The 25806-nt window shown below is 44.5% G+C and overlaps 1 long non-coding RNA gene across 1 annotated transcript; it reads right to left on the reverse strand.

The window, feature by feature from the left end:
- Nucleotides 1-1760: 1760 nt before the first annotated feature.
- LOC116273777 lies at nt 1761-25153 on the reverse strand. The gene is made up of 2 exons (XR_004182178.1): nt 24947-25153; nt 1761-2986 (listed from the first exon to the last, which is right to left on the reverse strand). It is a non-coding gene; the product is annotated as an uncharacterized LOC116273777 (long non-coding RNA).
- Between the last annotated feature and the right edge of the window lie 653 nt (nt 25154-25806).

Below are 25806 nucleotides of genomic sequence, written 5' to 3' on the forward strand. Positions count from 1 at the left end.
GTCATAGGGGAGAGTGCTGTGGCTTTTCCTCTCTAGTAGAAGAGGTAGTTTTCCTGATCACCTCCATCCCTTCACTCCCCTAGGCCATGTGAGTAGGGGCTTCAAGAGAATCTCTTGTGCATTTAGGAGGTGGCTTTGAGAAAGAAGATTGATATCTTGCTCCCTAGCTGGAGTCTGTTTAAGCATGGGGCTATTTAAGCAGGGGAGGAGGGAGGACTCTGAGAAAGAGAGAATGAATTGGAGAGGAGCAGGAATAACTTGTAAGGGGGTGGTCCTGCAGCAGCCTGCTTTTCCAGCATTAGGAGACAAGAATGCAAGAGTCTCCTACAGACCAGTTGGACAATCACAGAAAGCAGCTGCACTTGCACCATCTTGCCAGGACCTCACCCAGAAAGTCTGGCCACCTAGAAAGGAGAACCCTGCAGAATAAGAAGCAGTGGGTTGGGAGCTGAGTGAGGTCTGGCCAGGGTCAGACCTGAGCAGAACCACATCAGGGAGTGTACAGAGACGGGCTTTGAGAGCTCCTCCACACAGCCCCAATCTCTGGGTGGGAACAGGAGACAGTCACAAAGAGAAGGCTGTAGCCCCACCAGGAAGTTAGAGATTGTGTCTCCCTCCTCCTCTTTCTCCCCACTGCCCAATCCCAAGGAATCAAGCCAGTGGGACAGTGAAGACCATGTTCCCTCCAAGGGAAAAAGTCTGGCAGGTGCTTAAGGCAGAGGACGAAGCAAGGGCTAAATTGAATAGGAGACTGGGCTTTAACCTGTGCTGCCCTGGGCTGAACCTGTCCCTTCTGTATTCGGAAGTCACTGGAAAGCCACGGGAGCTGACCAAATATCCTCAAAGAACGGGAAAGGAAGCTCAACACAGGACAATGAACAGCAATGGTTAGAGAAACAAAAACATTTATGGCCATGCCCCTCCACTGTCAGATAATTTAATCAATCCGCTGCATGTTTTTCTTCCTTTATAAATCCATAGGTTGTGCCTATGACAGGTGTTTCTGGATCTTTCTGCTAAAGAAGCAGCACTGAGAGGCTAAACTGTCCCTGACTAAATATTTTAAATGATTTGAAAAGAAGCAAACTTGGGTCCTTTAAAAGAAAAGCAAGTCTGTGTTAGACGTGTAGATTGGAGAGTCGGTAAAGAAATTTCTCTTCTGTCAGTTTCACACTAGCTTTTCTGCCACCAGGCATTCGGTCTCCCAGCCCAAATCCAGAGGGTCCCAGAGCACTGTCCATTTCACCCCTTGAACCCAGCCTTATGCTGTCAGTTGTAGGGAAGATCCTCCCTGTGGACTAGAAAAGCTATCCCAAAATAAAGAGCACACAGGGCTGGGCGCGGTGGCTCACGCCTATAATCACAGCACTTTGGGAGGCTGAGGCGGGAGGATCACAAAGTCAAGCGTTCAAGACCAGCCTGGCCAACACGGTGAAACCTCGTCTCTACTGTAAATACAAAAATTAGCTGGGCATGGTGGCACGTGCCTGTAATCCCAGCTACTCAGGAGGCTGAGGCAGAATTGCTTGAACTGGGATCCAGGAGGCGGAGATGGCAGTGAGCCAAGATCCAGCCTGGGCTACAGAGCAAGACTCCATCTCAAAAAAAAAAAAAAAAATGCACACAGAGGTGATTGCCAACAGTCAAGTCACATGGGGGAAAAGCCAAATCCTCCATCCCTCCCAGAAGAACCCAGTGAATAGGCGCCAGTGGACACCATAAGAACCCAGGGCTATTGGAAAGAAACGTGTAACAGAAGATTCCCGGAGGGTGAACCTTTAATGTGACAAGGTTCTTAAGGCCTCATGGCTTCACCAGTGTTCAGAAGAGGCAAGAAACAGGAGGGAGCATTCTCTTCCTTTGTAGAACAACTTGCAGTTATAAAGTACATTCTTATCTGAGTCTCATCACAATTCTTCAACATAGGTAAGGCAGGGCTAGTATCTCCACTATGCAGGGGAAACATGAGGCCCAGTAAGCTAACGTGATTTATCAAAGGTCACATGATTCTGCTTGACAGAATCAGGTCCTCTTGACTCTCCATTGCCTACTCCAATGTATAACTGAGGTCTCTGCTTAGGCCAGGGCAGCACCCAGGCTGGAAATCTAGTGGTGGGCACCTCTGGAAATACTTAGTGAGATGGTCATTAGGTGACTATCAGAGTTTGCAAATTTTAAATCTTGCAATAATTCATTTTGTAAGTGTATTATATTGATACTAGTCAACACTAATTGATTCATTCTTGCAACTTCTGGTGGATTTTGAAACATGCTTATAAATTATTTGACACTCTACACATTAAGAGACAGAGTCAGTATCCTCACCTCTTGAACTTGGGCAGGCCCTTGTGGCTGCCTTAATGAACAGAATGTCGTAGAAGTGTGACTTCTGAAGTTAGATTAGAAAAGATCATGCAGCTTCTACCAGTGTCTCTTTAGGAAAGTTACTCCAAGGTTCCAGCTGTCATATAAGAAGTCTAGTTATTTTGGAGCCGCTCTGGGGAGAGATCACATGGAGGGGATCAAAAGATAGATGATAGATAGACAGAAGATTGTAGATAGATGATAGATAGATAGATAGATAGATAGATAGATAGATAGATAGATAGATAGATCCTCCAGCTGTTTGAGTTCTCTCAGCCCAGGTTCTAGACCTGCGAATGAATAACTCTTCAGAATGGCCCTAACCCAGCCACTATCTTTTTGCACCTTAATGATAGACCACGTAAGAACCACCTGGCTGAGCCCAGCCAACCCTAGATTGTCATTGCTTTAAGCCACTGTTAGGGGTGGTTTGTAACAGCAATAGCTAACCAGAATGCATCTTATCAATTTATCTAATAGGAGTTAATATTTATAGAAGAGTCATGATAGTATCCTGTAATCTGGGACTCCCTTGTCCATGCTTTTGGCTTGAGCTCCCAGTCCATATTCCAGGTAAAGTTATTCCCCTTGGTGGCAGTGACTCCAAGAGCAGATATTGTCTCTGAAACAGAAACACAAATAGTCTTGGTCAATGGCAATTGTTGTTATTTCCATTATTAATGAAACCATACTAACCAAATTAGAGCTGAATGTAGATATTAATTATTCTTCCCCTTCACATCCTCTTCTGCCCTTACTTGCTCTTTAGAAGCCTACTTTATAAGGAATCATGGAGTTTTAGAACGTAAAAGGAACCTGGGAGACATCAGGACCCACCCACTTATTTTACAGAGGAGGAAAATGAAGCTGGGGAAAGGCTACCACTTGCCCCAGCCTGCACAGTTGATCAGCAGGCCAGGTGGGACTATAACACAGGTCTCCAGGCAATCAGGTCCACATCCTTGATTCTCTCTTTCATATCATCCTGCCTTGGACTGAAAATGGACTCTGCCACTTTTCAGACCCAGAGCAAGGACCCTCCTGAGGAAAACCCAGACCCTGAAGGCTGACCACTACGTCATCTCATAGTCGAGAGGAAGCAGGCTAGTGTCCTCTCAGCCACCTAGTATGACTCTAGGTCAAATCGAGATCCCATCCAGGCTAATACATTCATGTGAACAGCTATTAAAAGCAAACAGAACAAAACAAAATGGAACCAAAACAAGCAAGGTTGGTGGGTTTTGTTTTCCCCCCCCCCCACTGAAAATGGGAAACAAATGAGAGTTGTCTGTGCTTCTTGATATTAATCATGTGAGGTGGCAGAGAAAGATGTGGGACTTGAAGCAGATTCAAAATTCTCCCTCCCACCAAATCCAAAACACACCAGAGAATTTTGTTCATTTGTTTGTTTTGAGAAAACAGGTAAAAGTCTTCCAAACCAAAGAAGGAACAAGCATCATGCCATATGCTACTTTGCAAAATGCGGTCAAAAGCAGAACCGGAAAATACGTGGCATATTCAAATGGCTTCCCCCAGAAACCATAAGGATGGAAATGGGGCAGAGCTGGAACAGAGGGATATAGACTGGAAGCTGAGTGGACAGATTCTGAAAAGTATTACTTAAATCCCCAATTTTAAGGAAGTTGATGAGGAAGGCTAATTTCTAGCTTCCCAGATGCTCAGAGCACATTTTGGGGTTGCAATAGAAGTGGAAGTTATTGGTGAGGGCAGTGGCAGGGGGTGATGTCCTTCATGTTAGAGCCTCTGGAGGTTGGCAAGTAAAAAGACCAGGGTGAGCATAAAAGGAAGTGATTGATGGAATGACTGGACCTAAACTACTATGGAAACTGGCCTTCACCATCCCACCTCTCCCTAATCTCATGGGCAGAAAATGGCAGCTTTTCCCCTAAAAGCTGGAGAAATAATACTTTTTTATTTTTATTTTGTTTCAATAGTTTTTGGGGAACAGGTGGTTTTTGGTTACAGGGATAGATTCCGTAGTAGTAACTTCTGAGATTTTGGTGCACCTGTCATCCAAGCAGAACACTTTGCCTAATGTGTAGTCTTTTATCCCTTACCACCCTGGCACCCTTGAGAAATAATCTTTTTAAAAAGCAAATGAAAGCTGACTGGAAGGGGCTAAGGCATCCAACACGGGAGTAACATCTCAGAGCAGGGGTCTCCTTGAATTGGTTTGACTTCTCCCACTCTCACAGAAGAAAGCAAGGTTTACCCATCACCCTTCCACACCCAGAAAGCTCACAGTCCCACCTTCTCATTCAGAGAAGAACCCCAGTCCCCCATTTACTTCAACTTAACAACCCAACCTAGAATGCATAAATAGAAATGAGCTGCCAAAAATACCATTCACTCGGGAAAAGAAAAGGACCAAGATAAGTCAACAGAACAAATGAACTTGGAAGAGGTAGAACTAAGGAAAGGAAAAAGAACTAAGTAGAAACCTTAAACTCTCATTATCCTGTTGGAGAACCAAGATGATACATCCATAAAACAAAATCCACACTTTGGCAGGCCAAGGTAGGTGGATCATGAGGTCAAGACATCGAGACCATCCTGGCCAACATGGTGAAACCCCATCTCTACTAAAAATACAAAAAGTAGCTGGGCGTGATGGTGCGTACCTGTAGTCCCAGCTACTCAGGAAGCTGAGGCAGGAGAATCGTTTGAACCTGGGAGATGAATGTTGCAGTGAGCCCAGATCACGCCACTGCACTCCAGCCTGGTGACAGACCGAGACTCCATCTCAGAAAAAAAAAAAAAAAAATCCATCTTCATTAAAAAGGAGCAGTTGGAAACCAAGAGTTTGTTCTAAATCCCTTTTAAAATATATTTACTTTTTATTATCACAAATACATGAAATTTTTTTGAAACCAAAAGTCAAAGGCAGAAAAAATACATTAAAAATTCAAGAAGAACTTGCAGAATACAGAGTAAAATTACCAAAATAAAATGGGTAATTGGAGAAAAAAAAATACATAGGGTCAATTTAGGTGGATCAACATTTACATTGCAGGAATTTCAGAAAAGGAGAAGAGGAAAAACAGAAAGCAGAAAATTATCAAAGAAACTATGGAAAAAAATCTGCCAGAGCTGAAGAAAGATACAAGCTTTGGATTGAAAGACCCCAAGCACTGAGCACAGTGAACAAAGAGTTATCCATAGAAATAACCTCTTGGAATTTCAGAGCACCAACAAGCTAAGGAGATCCTAAACACTTTCTGAGAGAAACAAAAAACAAATAAGCAACAAAAGAATAAGAACCAACTTTGGGAGGCCGAGCCAGGTGAATCACTTGAAGTCAGGAGTTCAAGACCAGCTTAGCCAACATGATGAAACCCCATCTCTATTAAAAATACAAAAGTTAGCTGGGTGTGGAGGCACACACCTGTAATCCCAACTACTCCAGAGGCTGAGGCAGGAGAATCGCTTGAACCCAGGAGGTGGAGGTTGCAGTGAGCCGAGATCATACCACTGCATTCCAGCCTGGACAACAAAGCAAGACCCCAAAAAAAAAAAAAAAAAAAAAAAAGAATAAGAACCAGATTGGCATCTTTCTCATCAGCAGTTTGCACCTCTGAAGCAGAGAGGAGTTAGCTTTAAGGATTCTCAGACCCTGTTTCACTCTAAAGCTTATGAATCCAAATTTCTAGCAAGTGTGAGCATTGCCATTGAGATCATGTGACCCTGACAATCTTGATGACAAAAATGGCTGGGCTCTATTTTCTGTTGTTGTTGGACAAGAATCTCCCTTGATATCTGAAGCTAAGAAGTGCTGAGAACCTCATGTTCCTCCAACAGCATTGCAATAACTTGCTTCAACAGAAGGCAAAGTACACATAGATTAACCTTGATGTTCACATAGAAAAAGGCCAAAGACCTCACACACTGAAGGTCAGCAATTCCCCACAAGCCCTGCTCTAGCCCTCGAAGAAACCGGCAAACATCTGGGCTGTGGACTTCCACAGAGGAGTGAGTCTTCTCTGTTTTGCAAGAAAAGCAGGAAGTATGTTGAAAGTCATAACCACAGTAAAAACTGCCACATCAAACTGAGAGGTGCTCTCTAAACACGGAGATATCATTCACCACCAGGAACCCAGATGAAAGCAAATCCGACTGTCCACAGAGTTACTCACACACCTGTTCATGTCTTGGCCAGGATTTTATCTAAAATGAAGTTCTGTGTGTAGTAGGTTATTAGTAAGAGCAAAACAAAGAGAAACAGAAATAGAAACTTCTACCCTCACCTATTCAAGCGAAGGCACACTTGTGGTGAGATCCTGTAACAAATGACAATTCATTTGACCTTTCTAACTAGTGTGTCTGGAATTGTGGGGTCAGGTTTTGAAAATGACAGACTGCTGCAGCACCAGGAGGCTTTATGAGACACAGAGTCTTAGGTCACAAGCCAGACTGCCTTTCACCAAAATCTCCAGAGGATATATTTGGGCATTAAAGTTTGAGAGGTGCTTGTGTACAAGACCTGGGTGGATGTGGACGTGCTGGGAGGGACCCTTCTCAGAATTTTGTACCAGAGATTGTGACCCTCTTAGGCAATCAAGTCTGAGTCATAGAGGAGGTGAGTATAACAGCTAGCCCCAGAAATTTGGCCTAGAAACGCCTGTGTTTAAAAACAGAAGGTCGTGGCTTCCGGGAAGGATGATCTATTTTATAATACCTTAAGGTTTCAAAATCACTACAGCCCCCTTATCTGCCTCCTCTGAGCTACACACCATCATCTACCCTGACACTCTTGGTTCTGGAGACAAAGGGGTCTGGGGCAAGGCAATCACAGGGGACAGAAACCTTGCTTTTTGAGACCCTAAGCCCCAGAACAGCTCTGGTCAAGGCTCCCACACCCCTCATGGTATGACCTGGGGAAATGAGCATTTTCTAGAAAGTCAGGCCTGCTTCAGGGAAAGGAGGTGGGGATGCCCATGAGTGAGCTGCTCAGCAATCCCTTCTCCAGTCCCACTCTCTCAGTGACCCCACCTGGGCATCATCTACTCTATTCACAAGAAGTGGGTTCAGCCGAGGGGACTGACCAGAAGCTCAGGTGTGAGCCCAAGGGCTGACTGCTGGTTACTTTTCTGTCCTGAAACAACTTGACCCACCTGCCTGTCTCCAGGTTGCCAGTGTGGGGAAGGGAAGAGACAGAACTAACTACAACCAGGAGGGTCCCCGCAGTGGCTCCGGCCTCACCTCCCCTTTCTTGCCTGAGACACTAACTTAGTTCCTGGTTTGCTGCCTGTCGGTGCCTCCATTACCAGTAGCTTAGCTCCCACCGTGGTGGAGGAATCGAAGGAGTTGTGCCGCCCCTGCCACGCAGCTGCCCCTGAATCTCATTCAGGTCAGTTCCAGATTACAAACTGAATTTTTTTCATGATATTGTCAAAACAGTGAGGAAACATTTTTTTAAAGTCCTACAGAAAAAAGAAGAAGAAAGAAAGAAAGAATTGGGTTCAGCTGCAAATAACAGGAAAAAAAATAATGTCTTAAACTAGCGCCTTTCAAACCATTCTGTGCACAGAAATCACCCGGGGATCTTGTTAAAATGCAGACCCTAATTCGGAAGCCCTGGGGCTGGCCCTGATGTTCTGCATGTCTAACGAGCTCCTGTATGATGCCCAAGCTGCTGGTCCACAGAGCACTCTCCATAGTGAGGGCTTCAGCAAGACAGGAGTGTATTCCTCAGCCACAAGAAACCTGGAGTCTGGTCCTCCAGGCTATATCCATCACTGGAGACAGGACCATTGGTACACCAAACCTCAGCAACATTCAATTTGCCAATCTAACAAATCTGCACGTGTACCCTCAGAACCTGAAATAAAAGTTGAGAGAGAGGGGAAAAAAAGAATTTGTTGTGTTCAGTCTCTTGATTAGTGAGGTGGAAACAAACCATCAATACACAATGCTGTCTGGCTTCCTCTGTGTGGAAAGTGCAGATAGGAATTGAGAGGGTCATACTTGCCCAGGCCACAAGTTTGGGATGAGTCAGCCGCATCATACGTCAGCAGATGAGATGTGAGGCAGGGATACTCCAATGAGCACAGAGAAGCTGGACCCACAACCTGCCCTGAAGCCACTCAGAGATCACAGTCCAGTTACAGGGTACACAGTGGGCAGCCTAAGGATGGGGAGAAATTGGGGACCCAGGACCCAGGACCTGGCCACACTGAGTGGACAGGATCAGCTTCAGGTCCTAGGAAAGTTCTTCCCAGAAGGCAAAAATGATTCCTGAAACATATGGTCATTGTGATACCTTGGCTGGCAATATAATTTGTAGTCCAAACCAGGGACGGTGTTGAGAATAGAAAGTCAAAATCACTTAATAGGCCTTAACTGATCTGTGGTATGCATTAACCAGTTGTGGGCAAGTCCAGAACTGTGGACATTCTCCTAACCCTGGGAGTGGGCATCTGCCAGGTGAGCTGGCCACAAGCAGACCGTACTGGAACACTGAGGGTTTCTATTTTGGCCCAGATGATCCTCAGGTCAGGATTCAGACATGTTGGGCGGCATCAGAAGGACAGGGTGGGTGATTGTGGTCCTTGATAGCAGGCATAGGGTTTCAGTGAGGAGTGAAAGCTCCTGTAAAGCAACTACTGGCTGTTGTCAGTGAACAAGTTCATCAGAAATTCAACTCAAACCAGCTTGAGCAAAAAAGGGAATCTGTGGGCTGTGTAACCAAATCACACAGAGTGCAGAGGTGCAGCTAAACCCAAGGACAACTGGATTTGAAGATTTGAATATTGCCAGAACTTCCTCTTTCTCCACCTACATCTTTGTCAGCTTGGGTTGCTATGATAAGTTACTATAGAGGGGGTGGCATAAACAATAGTCATTTATTTCACAGCTCTGGAGGCTGGGAAGTCCAAGATGAAGGTGGAGACAGATTTGGTTCTGGTGATGGCCCCCTTCCTGGCTTGCAGATGGCCAGCATCTCAGTATGTGTTCATATGACAATTCTTTGTGTGTACACACTTGAAGAGAGAGTTTTAGTGTGTCCTCTTCCTCTTCTTTTAAGGGCACTAATCCCATCATGACCTCATCTAAACCCAATTACCTCCCAAAGTTCCCACCCTTTAAATACTATCACATAGGAGGTTAGGACTTGAACATATGAATTTGGGGTGAGGGACACAAACATTCAGTCCATAACAACATATGTCTCTGATTCTCTCTGCATATTGGACTCATTCTCTCAGTCCAGTTGTCCCCACAAAGTCAAAGCCATGCCTGCAGGCAGCTCTGAACCAACAATGCCAGGGGGGAGAGTCAGCATCCTCAGCAGCTCCAGGCGGAAAAAAAAATCTCAGAGAAGGCTCGTGATTAGCTTTGTGGGCCCACTTACCCATTCCTGGCTAATTGCTTGGCCAAAGGGATGAGGCCACTGTGATTGGCCCAGGCAGATCATATGTTCATTCTCACACCACCGGGATGGTTGGATTGGTGAAAAAGCAGCTGTCCCCCAAAATGGGAAGACTGTTGTAGGCAAGTCAAGCAATGAATGCCCATTGCAAAGGGGGCTGGAAGTGGTTAAAGGATGAAGCAGGGGCTGTGCTAAATGGAACTATTGGTGAGTCTGTGTAAGATGCCTGGGAGTGCTTAAAATACTTTAGGGGGCTTACTTTGCAAGGAGCTGAAATCATGAAATAACATATCGTAAACCAAAGAAATGTGTTCATTACTATTAATATAGGGGCTGCAGTACCCCGGTACTATGATATCTGCAATTTACCTAAAAATATTTTGGCACTGAAAATGTAATCTAAGTGTGGGTGTAGCCTTTTAAATCTTCACTCCAGAGGAGGCCAGTTGCCCTAATCAAGACAACTCCAGGATGGTAATTAGAGTGTCATCAGAAGGCCATACCCCAGACAGACACCCACAAGTGCTTCAGCTGTCTTTTTCTCTGATTAGTGCCAGCAGTTTTATTCATTAACATAATGAACATGGACATGAGTTTTCATCAGTGAAGCATGAAACTCCACAGCAAGAAACTCCACAAACATACATAAACAGGCCATTCGAATCTAGTGGGCCTTTCTTCCTCCCCGCTTAGGAATGTCACCCATGACCTTTGTGTCAGCTTCTGGTTCAGGAGAATGCGGACCAACCTGAGTCTGACTAGATGGTTCACCAATCCTGCTACTAGACTGTGGTGATATTTGCCTCAACTGAACCTGTCTTTCATGCATGATCTTGTTGGAGCCTCCTAAAGAACAGAGATGCTGGATTTTATCACACTCAGGAGGTGACTGACGTGAGCCTGCTTGCTAATAAATGTCTGTTTTGGGGGAAATAATTCAGTCTGAGACTTGCTTTCATGGTAACCTGCAGTGAGGCTGTGAGGACGAGCTGGCCCTAAACACCTATTACTAAAGGTGGCTGCTGATATTAACCAAAAAGAACCTCCCAATTGTACAAGACCAAATTGGGAAGTAGAAAGTGCCCTTGTAAGCCCAGAGTGTGCGTGGGGTGGGGGAGAGAGTTTTCATCAGAAAAATCTATCATCTGTCCTGTCTTAGGGTCACAACCACTAGGTTAGAGCCTAAGTCAGGAAGCCAGCCCCCAAATAGGTGGGGAAAGCGTTCTGGGTACAAGGCAGGGCCCATTCTAGAGAGACTAGGGAATGAGCAGATTTCCATGAGGAAGACAGAGAAGACCCAGGAAGTGAGGCAAAGGCCTAGCAGCCAGAACTGGAGCACAAGATTGGAGCCAGAGCAATGAGAGGACCTCCATGGAGGTGAGCCGTCCTAGAGCCCAGCAGGAAAGAGCATGAGCATGGTCTTGGTTGTTGCAATAAGAAGGCTAGAGAGACCAGGAAGCAAACCAAGCCTGACAGCCCTCCATCCATCTGAACCACACCCCAAAACTACCATGAGGAAATGCAGAGAGGTCAGAATTTACGATGCCTCACTCTCTATCACGAACCTTGAACCATCATGTTTCCCTTCCGATGATCAGCATTTTCAAGGTAATTGCAAAGACTATCAAGAAAATACCTTTGTAGCTGCTGGCGTGAGGATTTCTTTGAGGAGAAAGGGCCTTTGAGAAACCCACTTCTCAAAGAGTCAAAGGGAGCTTCCAGCCTGGACTTTGGGTTGTTACCAAATTTTCTGTGGAAGGAAAGAGATTTTCCATAGTATGAAGGAGGAACAAGGATCAGAGCTGGGTGCTGTCGGAAAAAGGCCAGGGAAGAAGAGGGGAGGCACTGCCATAGACCAGGGAAGGTTTCAAGGGGTTTGCGAAACACATTATGTGTAAGGTTAGCTTTCCCTGGGTCCCTCTATTAAAATCTTTAGCAAATTCTCGCTGTTCATTTGTGCATGTGCACGTCCTACTGCCCAAGTGTTGAAACTGAACTAAGCCAATTTGGTCATGGACAACCACAAAGTTCCTTTTGGTTACTATCAGCTGCCACCATTAGATAAGAGTGGAAACTCACCCACTCCCCTGCTATGTCAATCCACGTTACCCCAGGAGCAAGTCTCAGAATGAATTCTGTCCTAAATACAAATATTTATTAGCAAGCAGGTAATGTTTTCAAATGCAAGAGAACTGTTTAGAGCCACAAAGAGATGATGAGGATGAAAACAGAGACCTTAACCAAACATAAGCACATGTCTCAGTGAGAAGATGTTAACTTTTTCTAACTATATTTATTTATGCACACTTGTTACTTCATTCAAACACTTATTGGAGACAGGAACAACGTGTGTTGCTTTCAAAATCCCCATGGGACCTCACTCTCCAAACAGCAGGGGAAAAATAAGATAAAACATGAACCTTGAGTGCATACAAAGGAGCCTTGGGCATTGTGAAACATTAATGATGATTCTTTGTTCTGTGAAGGTTTAGACATTACAGGGGTAGCTATGGGATGTTGCACCCCCCAAACCAAGCACTTTTCCCCAAGGTCTACCAGGATGATCTGCAAGAAGATTCCCTCACAAAGACACAAAGGGAACAGTGGGAGTGGCAGGCTTCACCTGTCTAGTTGCAGGTGCAAGGAGGACGTCTACTCCAGCAGGAAAGTCTGGGTGTCTGGAATCTGTATGGTTCAATAACTGCTGTGGTTTGAATGTTTGTCTCTTCCAAAAATCATGTCAAAATTTAACCCACAATGCAACAGTGTTGGGAGGTAGGGCCTGAAGTAAGGTCTTTAGTAATGGGGGCTCAGCTCACATAAATTGATTAATGCCTCTGAAAAACAGGCTCAAGGGAATGGGTTAATTCTCTTTTTTCCCTTCCACCATGTGATGCCTTCTGCCATGTGAAACCTCCTGCTTTGCAATGACACAGCAAGAAGACACGCACCAGATGACTTGATTTGGACTTCCCAGGCTCCAGAATTATGAGCCAATAAATTTCTGTTCATTATAAATTACCCAGTCCGTGGTATTCTGTTATAGCAGCATAAAACAGATTAAGACAATAATAGACAAAAAACAGGTAAGCATATAGCACTTGGGCCCAACTAGCCATATGCTAAGAGGGGCAGAATTTAGCACTCAACAAAGAAGACTCCAGGAGCAGTGATTCTCTGAAATCCAGGAAGATAAGCAGCAGGTGAGAAGGCACCTGGGACAACAGTGGGTTATAAGGCTATAGCCATTAGAGTGAAATTTTGGAAGTGGAGAGGACTCCAGCCCTGAGCAGCAACTGTGAGTGAGAGAGTACTAAGAATGGGTTCTGGAGGGATGGAGCTCCTCTCAGTTAGAGATATGAATCAAGAGAATGAGAGAAAATCCAAGTTTTCAGAAACCAGGCTTAGGTCAGGGGCACACTGTCAATGCCTGAAGCATAGACCTATAGTATTGACCTAAATCTCCTTAAATTCCCCTTCCCAAAGTCAGGATTAATCCCAGAAATAGGAATATTTTCTCACGGATTCTTTCAGCTGCAAGTAACAGAAAACTGAACTTAAAGTGACTTGAATACTAAGGAGACAGTTAATTCACAAAATGGGAAGTTCAGCAGAGCAGGCCTGTGCCAACCTAATCCAGTGGCCCCAGCTCTGTTTTCCACTGACAGTATTGACTTTGTGACTCAGGATGGAGGTTTCCACTGCTGCAGACTGGCAGCAAGCTGCTCCTGCCATGCTGGCCTTGGCTATAGGTAGAGCAACATGGCAGGGTCAGCTTCCCTCGGAGCACATAAGCCATTTGGGCAGGGTGAATACCTGAAGAAAATCACCCTGTTGGAAGAAAGAAGGGGGGTGATTCCAGTGAGGCAACCATCAGAGTTCCCCAAGGGTGGGCTGGAGCAAAGAGGGCAGGAGCCTGGGATTCTCCGTGAGGCTCTGCCTCTGGCCAGCTAGGTAAACTGGGCAAGTCATTTCAACTTGAGGGCGCAGCGTTTTTTATCTTACAATCCAATGACTAAACGAGAGCATCTTCAAGGTTCTATCAAACTCTGAATTGTCTTTGACCCTTTGGAATGAGATTACTTAATTTAGATAATAAAATATTCAATCACGACTCAATACAGGCCTTCAAATATGGGAGATGACTCTGGTCCTTTATGAGAGATTATATTTTCCAAAAATGACCACAGCAACTTCTCCCATCCCACATGCTCATCTACAATGGAACCTTGCCACTCTCCCATCAGGAAGACCTCTGAGCTGCCAAACTTCACAGCTGACTGTCCCCATGTTCCTCATGGAGCTTCTTCTAATGTCTGCGGGCTCCAGCCCCAGAAGCCCCTTTACCAGCTGTTTTTAGCAGATGCTGCCTTGACTCTTCACAGATGCATCCTCTGGGTGCTGATTTTCCTTGCCGTGGGTATGCAAACAAAACCTCTTGATGGTTCTGTAAGATGGGCAGGGCAGACATTAACAACTCCACTGTGCTAGCCAGCCTCAGATGGCCCACAGTGGTTTGCACCATCCTTGAATAGGATTTTTTGTGACAAATAGGATAGTGCAGAAATGACAGAACTTGACTTCAAAGGCTAGAATGCTTACTCTGGAGGAAGCCAGGTACCATGTCAAAGGAACTCAGTACCTGAAAGACCCTAAGCTGAAACCACCCTGTGTAGTCACCCCCAAATTCCTGACCCACAGAAACTGTATGAGAAATGTTTATTGTTTAAGCCACGAAGTGTTGATTTTTTTATATAGCAAAGTATAACTAACAATAATATACCTATTATATAAATAAGAAATCGAGCCTCAGAGACTTATAGCGACTAGCTCAAAGCCACACAGCTACAGCTGTGGAAGAAGTGGGAAGAGAAACTTCACCTTGTGACTGCTGATCCACACAACATGGGTTTCCTCATAGCCTCATGAGTCTGCAGTTCTCTGATTTGGCTTCAGGAGAGATGAGACTGCAGGCATGGGGCAGTGATTGCTCAAGCAACCCTGGCACACTCAGGGCCTGGGCCAACACACCTCCTCCGACAGGAAACACAGAGTTAGGGACGGGGGTAGAGATTCTTGGTTCCCACTTGCTTGTGTTCTCTACAATCCAGAGAAACAATTCATGGAGACCTCTTAGGCCTATACATGCACATGCATCTTGGGCCTCCACTCATGCTATACATGGAACTATGGCTGGCCCACAGTGCTGCAACTCCTCCGGGCTGTGATGGAAGCCTGTGATGCAGGGGCTTCTGCTTAGGGTCCCTGACTGACTGCAAGTCAGGGTCAGCCCTTGCTTTCCAGCACCCCACACTGCTAATTCATGGGGCTACTTTAGAGAAGTTGCCCCACCAAAGGGAGCTTTCAGTTCCCATGTGAGTCACTGGCCATGTGGATACCAGTCACCCATGCACAAGACAGGTCTGAGCTATGTGAGCGCTCAGCAGTGAGCTGAGTGTTGTGGTCATGGGGTCAACGAGTGACGAGGCCAAGCTGGCTCTGTTTTCTCATCCTTCCAACTAGATTGGACTTATTCCAGCAAGAGTTACTATGGTCCTGTGAGCAGGACTGGGATTGGGCAAGTCAAAAGGGTAGTTTAAGACAAGAGGGCAAGAAGGGCTGAGCAGTCAGTTTGTCTCCAGGGTCTCCAGCCAAGAGAGACTTGAGATGGTGAAGTTTTCTGATGAAAGACCTCAAAGGCCCAGCAGAGTGGCTTGTGCCTACATCCTCCTATGGTATTCAAGGACCTCCAGGATAGGAAAGAAAAAAACAAACAGGACATAGAACATCTGGGTTTTCATGTAAACTCAAGATTCTGCCACCTGGATAGCCATGAACAAGTTGTTGGCCAATTCCAGCCTCAGTTTCCTCATGAGTCAAATCAAGCTAATGGTTTTCAGCCTGGGTTCCTTGGAGCCTTAGGGTTCTTCAGAGTTACCTTGGAGTTTGCCATAAGGAGGCATCCCCTATACCAGTGTTGTCCAATAGAAATATAAAGTGAGTCACATATGCAATTTTCAATTTTTGGTAGGCTGGGCTCGGTGACTCACGCTTGTAATCCCAACACTTTGGGAGGTCGAAGGGGGCAGATCACGAGGTCAGGAGTTTGAGCCCAGCCTGACCAGTATGGTAAAACCCTATCTCTACTAAAGATACAAAAATTAGCGGGGCATGGTGGCACACGCCTGTAATCCCAGCTACTCAGGAGGCTGAGGCAGGGGAATCACTTGAACCCGGTAGACGGAGGCAGATGTTGCAGTGAGCCGAGATCATGCCATTGCACTCCAGCCTGGGCAACAGACTGAGACCCCGTCTCAAAAAAAAAAACTTGGTAGCTACATTTTTTAAAATCTAAAAATAAATAGGTAATTAGCCAGGTGTGATGGTGGGCATCTGGAGTCCAAGCTACTCAAGAGGCTGAGGTGGGAAGATTGCTAGAGCTCAGGAGTTTGAGGCTGCAGTAAGTCAGATTATGCCACTGCATTCTAGCCTGGGTGACAGAGTAAGACCGAGTTGGTAATAAGTAAATAAATAAATGTGAAATTAATTTTAATATTATCTTTTATTTATTGAATATATCTAAAATATCATTTCAACATGTAATCAACTGATTGCATGTATTAATAAGATGTTTTACATTCTCTTTATTGTACTAAGTCTTCAACATCTGGCATATGGTTTGTATGTAAGCACATCTCAATTCAGACCAACCACATTTCCACAGCGCAGTGGCTGCTAGGTTGTGCAGCAGGAGGAGGAATTGTCTTTAAGAAGAGAAGACCTCTCTCTAGTGGACAAAACAGAAAAATACATGAGAGACCAATGGATTAAATGAGCAAAACACTGGAAAGCACAGGCATATTTGGGGGTGCAAAGGGGTCGGTTCAGCTAGAGTGTGATGGGGAGAGTGATGGGGAAAGGAGGGAGTGTGAGAGAAGAAACCACGAGATCACTGGGCCTCTCCTGAACCCTGTGGTTTTGATGACATCAGTTTCTCTGAAAAGTGCCTTTGGATTGTGAACTATCACACAAAAGAGTTCTGTCTTTATTGCTGAGACTTAGTGAGGCGTAGGGGATACAATTAAAGTAGAATATGACTCTACAGCTTAAAGCATAGACTATAGAGCCCAACAGCCTGGGTTCTAGTCCTCACTCTGCCTCTTGTTGGCTGGGATAAATAGACACAGTTTCCACATCTATTAAATGAGAATGTGGCCATCAACAGTTCTTACCATCCTTCTACATGTATGCCTGCTGTCTTCCCATCAAGATCTGGCGTTTACTTCCCTTCCTTTGAATCTAGGGTTACCTTGTGATTTACTTGGACCAATACAATGTGGCAGAAGTGAGGCTGGTGGCCTCTGGGAAGCCAGCTGCCAACTGTAAAGCTTAGGCTAGACAAGCAAATGATGAGAAACCACGTGAAGAAAAAAAGTCCACATGGAGGAACCCGAAGCACTAGACATGACTGAATTCTTCCTGAACCTTCCAGCTGAACCCAGCCACAGGAAGAATGAACAGAAGAACTACCTAGCTGAGCCTCACCTGAAATTCCAGACCAAAGAATCATGAGAAATCATACACTGTTATTGTTTTAAGCCACTAAGTTTTGAGTGGTTCTTTAGATACTAATAGATAACTGAAACAAATATGATATTTGCTATACTTATCTCATAGAGCTGTGTGAAGATCAAATGAGATACGGCATGTACCATGCAGTGCCTATGATAAACACTCAAAAATTGTAAATATTATTGTAATAGTAGTCATATGAGTATGGTCCATAATAACTGTTGTCATTTTGATATTAGGACATGCCTAAGTAATACAAGCCAGACTCACCTACCAGTACTTTTGAAAATGAAAATCTATTTCTTTGAGTGATCATTTGGTTCCAAAAATATCTTAAGCTGAAGTATGGGCACTGGAAGTAGGGGGCAGATGTGACTGTCCAGACATCAAGAATGTGCTCATAAAATAATGTATTTTTAAAGTTATCAAATGACAACGGACAATTAAAAATTCTCCCAGATGACTTGAGGACTGTACAGAATACAATCCCATTTTAGGAAACACTGCTGTGCATGCCAGGCAGACACTGGGGACTTCAGGCAGGAGCAACGTGACAAGACATTGTATCCACCAGGCCAGCATGTGCAGAATGGGCGGGTGTGGGAGGATGGAGGAGGATGACAGCAGCCCCCATGTCATGGCCCAGGGTACGAATGTGTGAAATCCAAAGTAGGGGAGGACAGGAGACAGAGAGTCTAAGGGTGTGGAAAACAGCGTCAGCCACTTTCAGATCAGAGGATGAGAAGGGGAGTGGCACAGGAGGAAGAGAAGGCATGGGGGAAAGATTTGAGTTCAATTTGGGGTTAGTTGAGTCTGGGGTGGTGCTATCCTTGTCTTGGGTTGGATTTCTGAAAGCAGAGCCTAAGAAGGAGATTCTTGTGCAAAGTAAGGCATGGAGAAGGGCTCTCAGGAGAAATGTGTAGGAGTGAGGGAAGCAGGATAAATCAGAGGACAGGGTGGGCAGAAGTCTGGCCTCAGCCTGGCCACGCCCAGGGCTGGAGTAAGGTAAGGCACTGCAGAGGCGTCCCTTGCTACGACAGGTGGCTGAGCTTCTATGGCCCAGCATCAGTCAGCTGCTAGTCACAGGCAGCTGGGAGGAGTATGAGAAAGCTCCAGAACCTCTAAGCACGGCAGCGCCCCATCAGCTATGATAGTGAGTCCCAAACATGTCTAAGGGCAACTCTTGGGCTTCAGAAATGCTGATGTTGGATCCCACCCTCAGAGACTGTGATTCAGTTGGCCTGTGGTGTGGCCTGGCTTTGGACATTTTACTATATCCCCAGGTGACTGGAATGTGCAGACAAGCTTGAGCTAAGGGCCATCCTCCAGAGAAGAGTGCAGGTGTGAAAAGTTAGCAGCCAGGACTCTTAGCACCTAAGGCATGGGTGCATCAGCAGGTAGAGCCATGGGAGAGCATTACAGCAACAGCTACGTCACAAGACATCACACTGCTCAGACTCTGTTGTGCCCAAGAATCTGCTAGGTCAGAGGAGTGTCCTACCAAAATGCAGAGTCTGATTCAGCAGGTCTGGGGTTAGGCCCAGAACTGCATTTCTAACAAGTTCCCAGATGATACTGTCACACCAAAGACCACACTAAGTAAGGAAGTCTTACACCAAGGTTGACCACTGTAGATCTGTAGCTCAAGAGGGAGGTTTGGACTGAATGTATGGAGCTGGGGGTGCCAGCATTGTGCATGATTATTGGGACATGGAAGTGAGTGGGAGTATTGGGGGACAGTGCACGGGCAGATCAGTGAGCCAGGCCAAGGCCAGACTCCTGACCTTGGGAGTGAAAACTGATGGCAGGCTTGCTGCTGGAAGGAGAGTGAATGTGGTCTATGCTTTCAAGAAATTTGCTGTGAAGGGGAGGGGCAGACAGGATGGAGTGCAAACTCAAAGTGTTTAAAATGGAGAAAAAAATACTTGAACCACAATACAGGCTGCAGAACAATTGTCATGATAAGATCAAAAGCATCAGAGGCAGTCAAGAGGCTGGTTAGGAATAAAGACTGGAGCCAGCTTTGCTGCTCCCTGGCAACATGACTTTGGCCAAGTTACTTGCCTCCTTGTGCCTCAGTTCCCTGGTCTGTATAGATGTAGATCACATTAGTACCTGCCTCTTGTGTTTGCAGTGTGACGAGTTGTGTTTGTGGTGATGGAAACTTTTTTTTTTTCAAAATAATATATGTCAAATGCTTAGAGCAGACATAGGCTGCTCCATGTGTTAGCTATCATGATTACAAGAACTTCTTAAGAGGGGCAAGGTTTTCTGTGAGTGCTGTCAACCTAAAATGAAGAAGCTGAGCACAAAATATAATTTTAAAGACTTTACTTGAGCCAATGTGAGGCCAGCTGCCCGGCACACCCTTCCAAGTTGCCTTGGGGAGTACTCCATCCGGCTTTTGTTGCATTCAGGCTTTTTAAAAAAAATAATTTCAACTTTTATTTTAGCTATGGGAGGTACATGTGCACACTTGTTACACAGGTATATTGCATGTTGCTGAGGTTCAGGGTACGACTGATGCCATCACCCAGGTGGTGAGCATAGTACCCAATAAGATACTTGTTCAATTCTCACCCCACTCCTTTCTTCCACCCTCTAGTAGCCCCCAGTGTCTGTTGTTTCCATCTTTATGTCTTTGTGTGCCCAGTGTTTAGCTCTCACTTATAAGTGAGTACATTCAGTATTTGGTTTTCTGTTCCTGCATTAGTTCACCTAGGATAATGGCCTCCAGCTGCATCCGTACAAGTGGGTTTTTAAAGATACAAAGAAGGCAAGGAGTGAGCTGATAAAAAGTTGGCAGGAATTCTCATTGGTTTACAGAAATAACATTGATTAGGGATTGGCTCTACATTGTTGAGCTGGAGGATATGAGTTATAGCATCCAGTGCATGGCATTTTACAGCTACTTAGCATCAGTTAGTCTAGAGTCCACATAGCAAGTGGCTTCCAGAGTAATTACTTAGCTCAAGGGAGGCATGAGATGTGATGGCTTTTCATTCCAATGCCTTTCTGGGACTGATAATTTAAAAGGGCTCACATTCCTATGATTAAAAGTTTCTTTTTGCTCTCATTTCCTTCCTTTTGATCACAAATTTTTCTCCTCAAAAGCACTGATGATACAAATCTGAGTGTCAGCTTGTCCCCGGTCACTGGGAAGGCTCATTCCTGGGTAGTCATGTCCCACATGGGGGAGTGGAGACATCTCAGGGAGAAATTTTAAGAGCACCAAAAAGCTGAATCAGGATGACATTAAGGAATGGCAAAAGTGAGTCCTCAGTCAAAGTATTGACTTACATAGCTGCCGTCGCTTGCTCCATCATCACCAGTCTCTGGAATACTATGATTTTCTTTTTCTCAGAAGAAATAAAACAATGAAAGATATCTAGCATTAATTTGAACAATAGAAATATATAATGCACATAGGATTATAATCAAAAAGAGAATTTTTATGCCAGAATGAAAAAGAAATCTAGTCCGTTAAGAGTCAACTAAAAACATCATGAAGAAAATTAAATCCCAGCTTTTCTTTGGAGACTGTAGCCAAGTAGCTTCTTCTCCGATTTTTCCTAGGTGAGTTTCTGCTTCATGGGAAATACTTATGTATACACAACAAGAGGTATTTGCCACCACATATCCACCTCCTTGCTTAGCTAATGTAGAATCTAAAGCAATGTGATTATTTAGCACAACCTTAGTCAGTAAATCTGTAGCTTTTTGTTGAGCTGTGATGGAGAGAGCAGTTTCATCAGCAATGTTTCCTAGGGTTTTAGAAAGATTTTAGATCATGTGTTCATGGGAAGTCACAGCCAACAAAGGCAAAAGTATTCTCAAAAAAAAAAAAATGCCATGGAGCTATCTTCTTGATGGCTAGCCAGATAATCAGCACGTTTTCTCTAAATAGAACCGCCATCTAAAGTAGATCTGCAGTCATGCCTAGAGAAAAGTATGAGGGAACTAGTCCAGTGCTGAGTTTCTTCAGAGCTGTACATAGAGAAGGGTAATGAAATATCCTAAGACACATTGCCCTTTAACATTCCATGCTCTTAGACACTTATTTTTAAAAAAGAAAAGAAACGGAATAGTTGCAAATCACTCTAGTGGGAAATTCACAAAGGGCAAAAACGCTTGGAATGCCAAAACTGCTTCACTGGCCTGTGAAATATTAGACATCAGAGACCTTAGAAAAGAAAAAAAAATCTCCAGTTATAGGCCATGATTTTTGATGATTTCATCTCCCCAGAGCTCTCTGCAGAAGGAACTCTTGATTAATTTTGAGTATTCTAAGACCGTGGCAGTAATGGAGGATATCACCTTTAAAAAATGCAAGTTCATAAGTTCCTTCATCTAGTCACTTGGCCCTTCCTATTATTATTTGGAAGAGAGAGAGCTGGTGTTTTCCAAATGGTGTGGATCACAGGTTGAGCAGAACTAATGAGACAGCCTTTGGCCAGGAGAGGTTAAAAACTTCAATTAGTTTGGCTAATTGAGTTTTTATTACACCATTGGTGTGTTTCACCAGTCCAGAGGATTGGGGGTTAAAAGGACAATGGAAATATTGGAATATAGGCCAAATGTTGCAAATGGATTGAATTACTTGACCAGTAAAATGTGTTCCTTGGCCGTTCTGGAGCTCAGATGAAACTCCCCATGAAGGAAGGAAATTAGAATTATCTTTTCTAATGACAATTTTCTTACTTCTTGGACCATGGCTTATTGGCCTGGGCAGGTTTCATCCCAATGAGAAAACACACAAATTAGCACCAGAACGTATCTATAACTCTGAGATAGGGGCAGTTGGATAAAGTCCAATTGCCATATATCGAAGGGTCCTAAAGGTCCTAAAGGTAAAGGAAAATGTCCCTGTAACCTATGAAGGAGTTTTCCAGGATTATGTTTGGTACAAACCATACAGCAAAAATAAACAAGAGGGGATGGTTTCCAATAATATTGCTTTCCCCAAGCTGTCATTTCTTCTGGATTCCAATGAGTCAGCTCATAAACACATCATTTAAAGGATAACTGAAGCCCTAAGGGAAAGATTGGTCTATCATTAGGTCCATATCATAAGCCTGTTTCTGGGGAAAACTTGGTTCCTTTATCTTTCCTGACATCGATTTCCTTCTCGCGAGCTCCTGTTTGTGCTGCTTCTAATAAAGTTTTTGTTTGTATGTTTTTTTGTTTGACGGGCGGCTGGTGTTTTTTGTTGTTTTTGTTTTTGAGACAGGGTCTCACTTTGTCACTCAGGCTGGAGTGCAGTGGCGCAATCTCAGCTCTCTGCAACCTCCATTCAGGAGATTCTCATGCCTCAGCCTCCCAAGTAGCTGGGATTACAGACGTGAGCCACCAAGCCTGGTCAAAGTTTTAAATGGGCAATAAGTCTGTAAGGACATTTCAGGGTATCTATTGTCTGATGTAACCTTCAGGGCTGCATTCTTAACGGCATTGTCAGTGAAATGATTGCCTTTGCTCTCTGGAGTATATAATTTGGCATGGTCAGGAATTTTTATATTTTTATGAGATTTCAGCTGGGGACTGCTTCCAAGAGGTCAGAGACTTGTTAGCTTTTTTTTTTTTTTTTTTTAGACAGGGACTTGCTCTGTTACCCAGGCCAGAGTGCAGTGGCACAATCATAGGTGATCTTGGAGGCTAGCATCAGGCATCCCATTCCAGAATATTGTTAAAAGGTTTTTTTAAAAAACTGTTCAAAATAATTAAGCACAAATTCATCTGGCCTTTGAGTACACTGTTGAATTATCTTCCAGCCTAGTTTTGAGGAAAGACCCAGGAAATGGCATCACGGAGAGACTTGGCTAAAGTGTGGATCCTCTCATGGTCAGCTTCCGTTTGTTTTTCCAAATCCTCTAAGGGATTTTCCCAGATTGCCTTTTTCAGCCATTCAGTGGCCCTGCCTTCTCATACCAGCATGTGAACTAATTGATAAAGATCAGGATATCTGGGCTCATAAGTCTGGACAATGAAAGCAGATTGTTCTGCACACCTTATGGGATCTTGGAGTAGGTCAGGGAAGTCTTTTATAATATTCTTCAGTTCAGTTTTCATCCAAGGGGTATACATAATAGTGGTCTCACCTCTTGCTGTGGTTTTACCTGCAAAGGGGCTGCCAAAATGGGGTTTCAGGGAGGGGGTTCAAGTTCTAGGGAATTTCCTAAGGAGGTAGTGGGAGGGAAGGAAGGTCAGCACAGGAGACTTGAGATAAGAGAGGATATAAAGGTGCAGGGGTAGGATGAGGAGAAACAGCTGGAAGTGGAAGGGAAGAGGCCTTCAAAGTCTTTCTAAATTCAGAAATAGATTTAGGATCTTCTTGTTTACCTCCTGGATTGAGGCAATTTTCTCAGAATTTATCTTTAAAAAACCTAGGTGACATTGGAAGTAATTACCCTATTTCATGTTCTAAAACCAGCTTTTTTCTCTATTGTGCACAGAAATGAATCATTTTGGGCATTTCAAAAGACCCACATTTTGGCCATTGTTATTGATGATCATCCAGGGCTATATGGGTCCATTTTCCTAGATATTTATAAGAGGATGTCTCATAAGTGCTGTACATAAAACCGGATGGTGTTTCTAACAGTGGTTGTCCCTTAAAAGAGCGTTCAGATTTTGGAGGTTGATCTCCCATAATAAAGGAACTTCTCAAAAATGACCAAGGCCCGGGATGTGTTTGGGTGGAAGTGTGGTGCTTATGAGCACCACTCCTCTGGGTGTCACCCAAAAGTCATGAGTTGCTCTCTTACGGGTCTCAGAATACCTCTAACCACCAGGTGGTACCAGAGTGCTAAAGGTATGAGCGATCAGTACCATATTTTATGCGCATGCAGATGATAGAGTCCCTAAAAAATGTTCTTGTAGTGAGGAATGCCCTACGAGGCTCCTTTATGTCCTAGACAACAGTCTTTGACACCTCTGCAAAGTCTCCAGTCACCTAGAGCACTCGAATTGGTCAAAGTGAGCAATTACCCCTTCTTCATAGCAAGAGAACTCACTCTCATGCACTTTTCAGTTAGAACCAATAGGAATTGGTCACAGATAAAACATCCAAGTCTGAATTTCAAACAATAGGAAGTAGCTGCAATTTAAAAAGCGTGCTATGTAAAGCAAAACCACCAATGTCAAACTGCCAATCCCAGATCTGCCCCAAGGCAGAGGTGAAAAAACGCTGTTCCCCCTACCCTTTTTCTTTTCTGAACCCAAATCTCCTGCCCATTAGGCACAGATGGAAAACTTCCATTCTAGTAAGGGAGGATTGGAAAACGTAGCTCAGGCAAAATCTAGACCTTCAACCAAAAAATGGGAAAGGCCCAGATCTCAGCAGGACTCATACCTCACATTCAACAATTTCTCTCAAAGTCAGAATACAAGGGGTTCCCAGAGCTGGCCAGGCACTGAGTCTGGGAGGTAAGTCAGATGGTAGAGCCAAGGGGGTTATTCTGAATCCTTCTCATCACACCAAAAATGCTGACCTCAAAGGAAGAATGTCCGGAGCTGCGCGCCCCGGCCATAGCGAATAATAATTAACGATTAAAACGCCTGAGCTCTATTTATTTCCACCTCACACCTCCTCCCTAGATTTGTCTTTTTCCCCTGTATTAATACCTCACACAAGATGGCGCTCTTCCTGCTTCTTCTTCACCCATCTTTCCCGCGCGCAAAAATTGTTACTTTATAGCGCAGGCGCAACATGACGTCCGACCGTTGAAACCGAAACCTGCCTGGCCACGCCCTCCGAAATGAGATCATTTCCGCCTTGGCCCAACCCCTTCCCCTCCAAGTATATATAAGGCACTGCATTACCGCCATTAAACGAGACTTGATCAGAGCACTGTCTTGTCTCTGTTTCTCGTGTCTCTTGTTCCCCAAATTCCCACTCCCTCCTCCAGGGCCTGCTTCGACGATCCCGCGGGCCGGGATAGAAGAAGATGAGGCACAAAATGTATTCATAATTTTGAAGACTTTACTTGAGCCAACATGAGGCCAGCTGCTCAGGACACACTTCCAAGTTGCTTTGGGGAGTGCTCCATCCAGCCTTTGTTGCAAGCAGGGTTTTAAAAAAATAACTTCAACTTTTGTTTTAGATTCAGGGGGTTACATGTGCATGTTTGTTACATGGCTATATTGCATGATGCTGAAGTTTGGGGTTCAACTGATCCCATCACCTGGGTAGTGACCATAGTACCCAATAGGTGGTTTTTCAATCTTTGCCCCTTTCTTTCTCTCACCACTCTAATAGTCCCCAGTGTCTGTTGTTCCCAGCTTTATGTCCCTGTGTGCCCAATGTTTAGCTCTCACTTATAAGTGAGAATGTGCGGTATTTGGTATTCTGTTCCTGTGTTAATTCACTTAGAATAATTGCCTCCAGCTGCATCCATACAGGCAGGTTTTTAAAGACAAAAAGCGAGCAAGGAGTGGACTGATACAAAGTTATTTGACACGAATTCTCATCGGTTTGCAGAAAT

The sequence above is a fragment of the Papio anubis genome, chromosome 2 (assembly GCF_008728515.1).
Source record: "Papio anubis isolate 15944 chromosome 2, Panubis1.0, whole genome shotgun sequence".
NCBI lineage: Eukaryota > Metazoa > Chordata > Mammalia > Primates > Cercopithecidae > Papio > Papio anubis.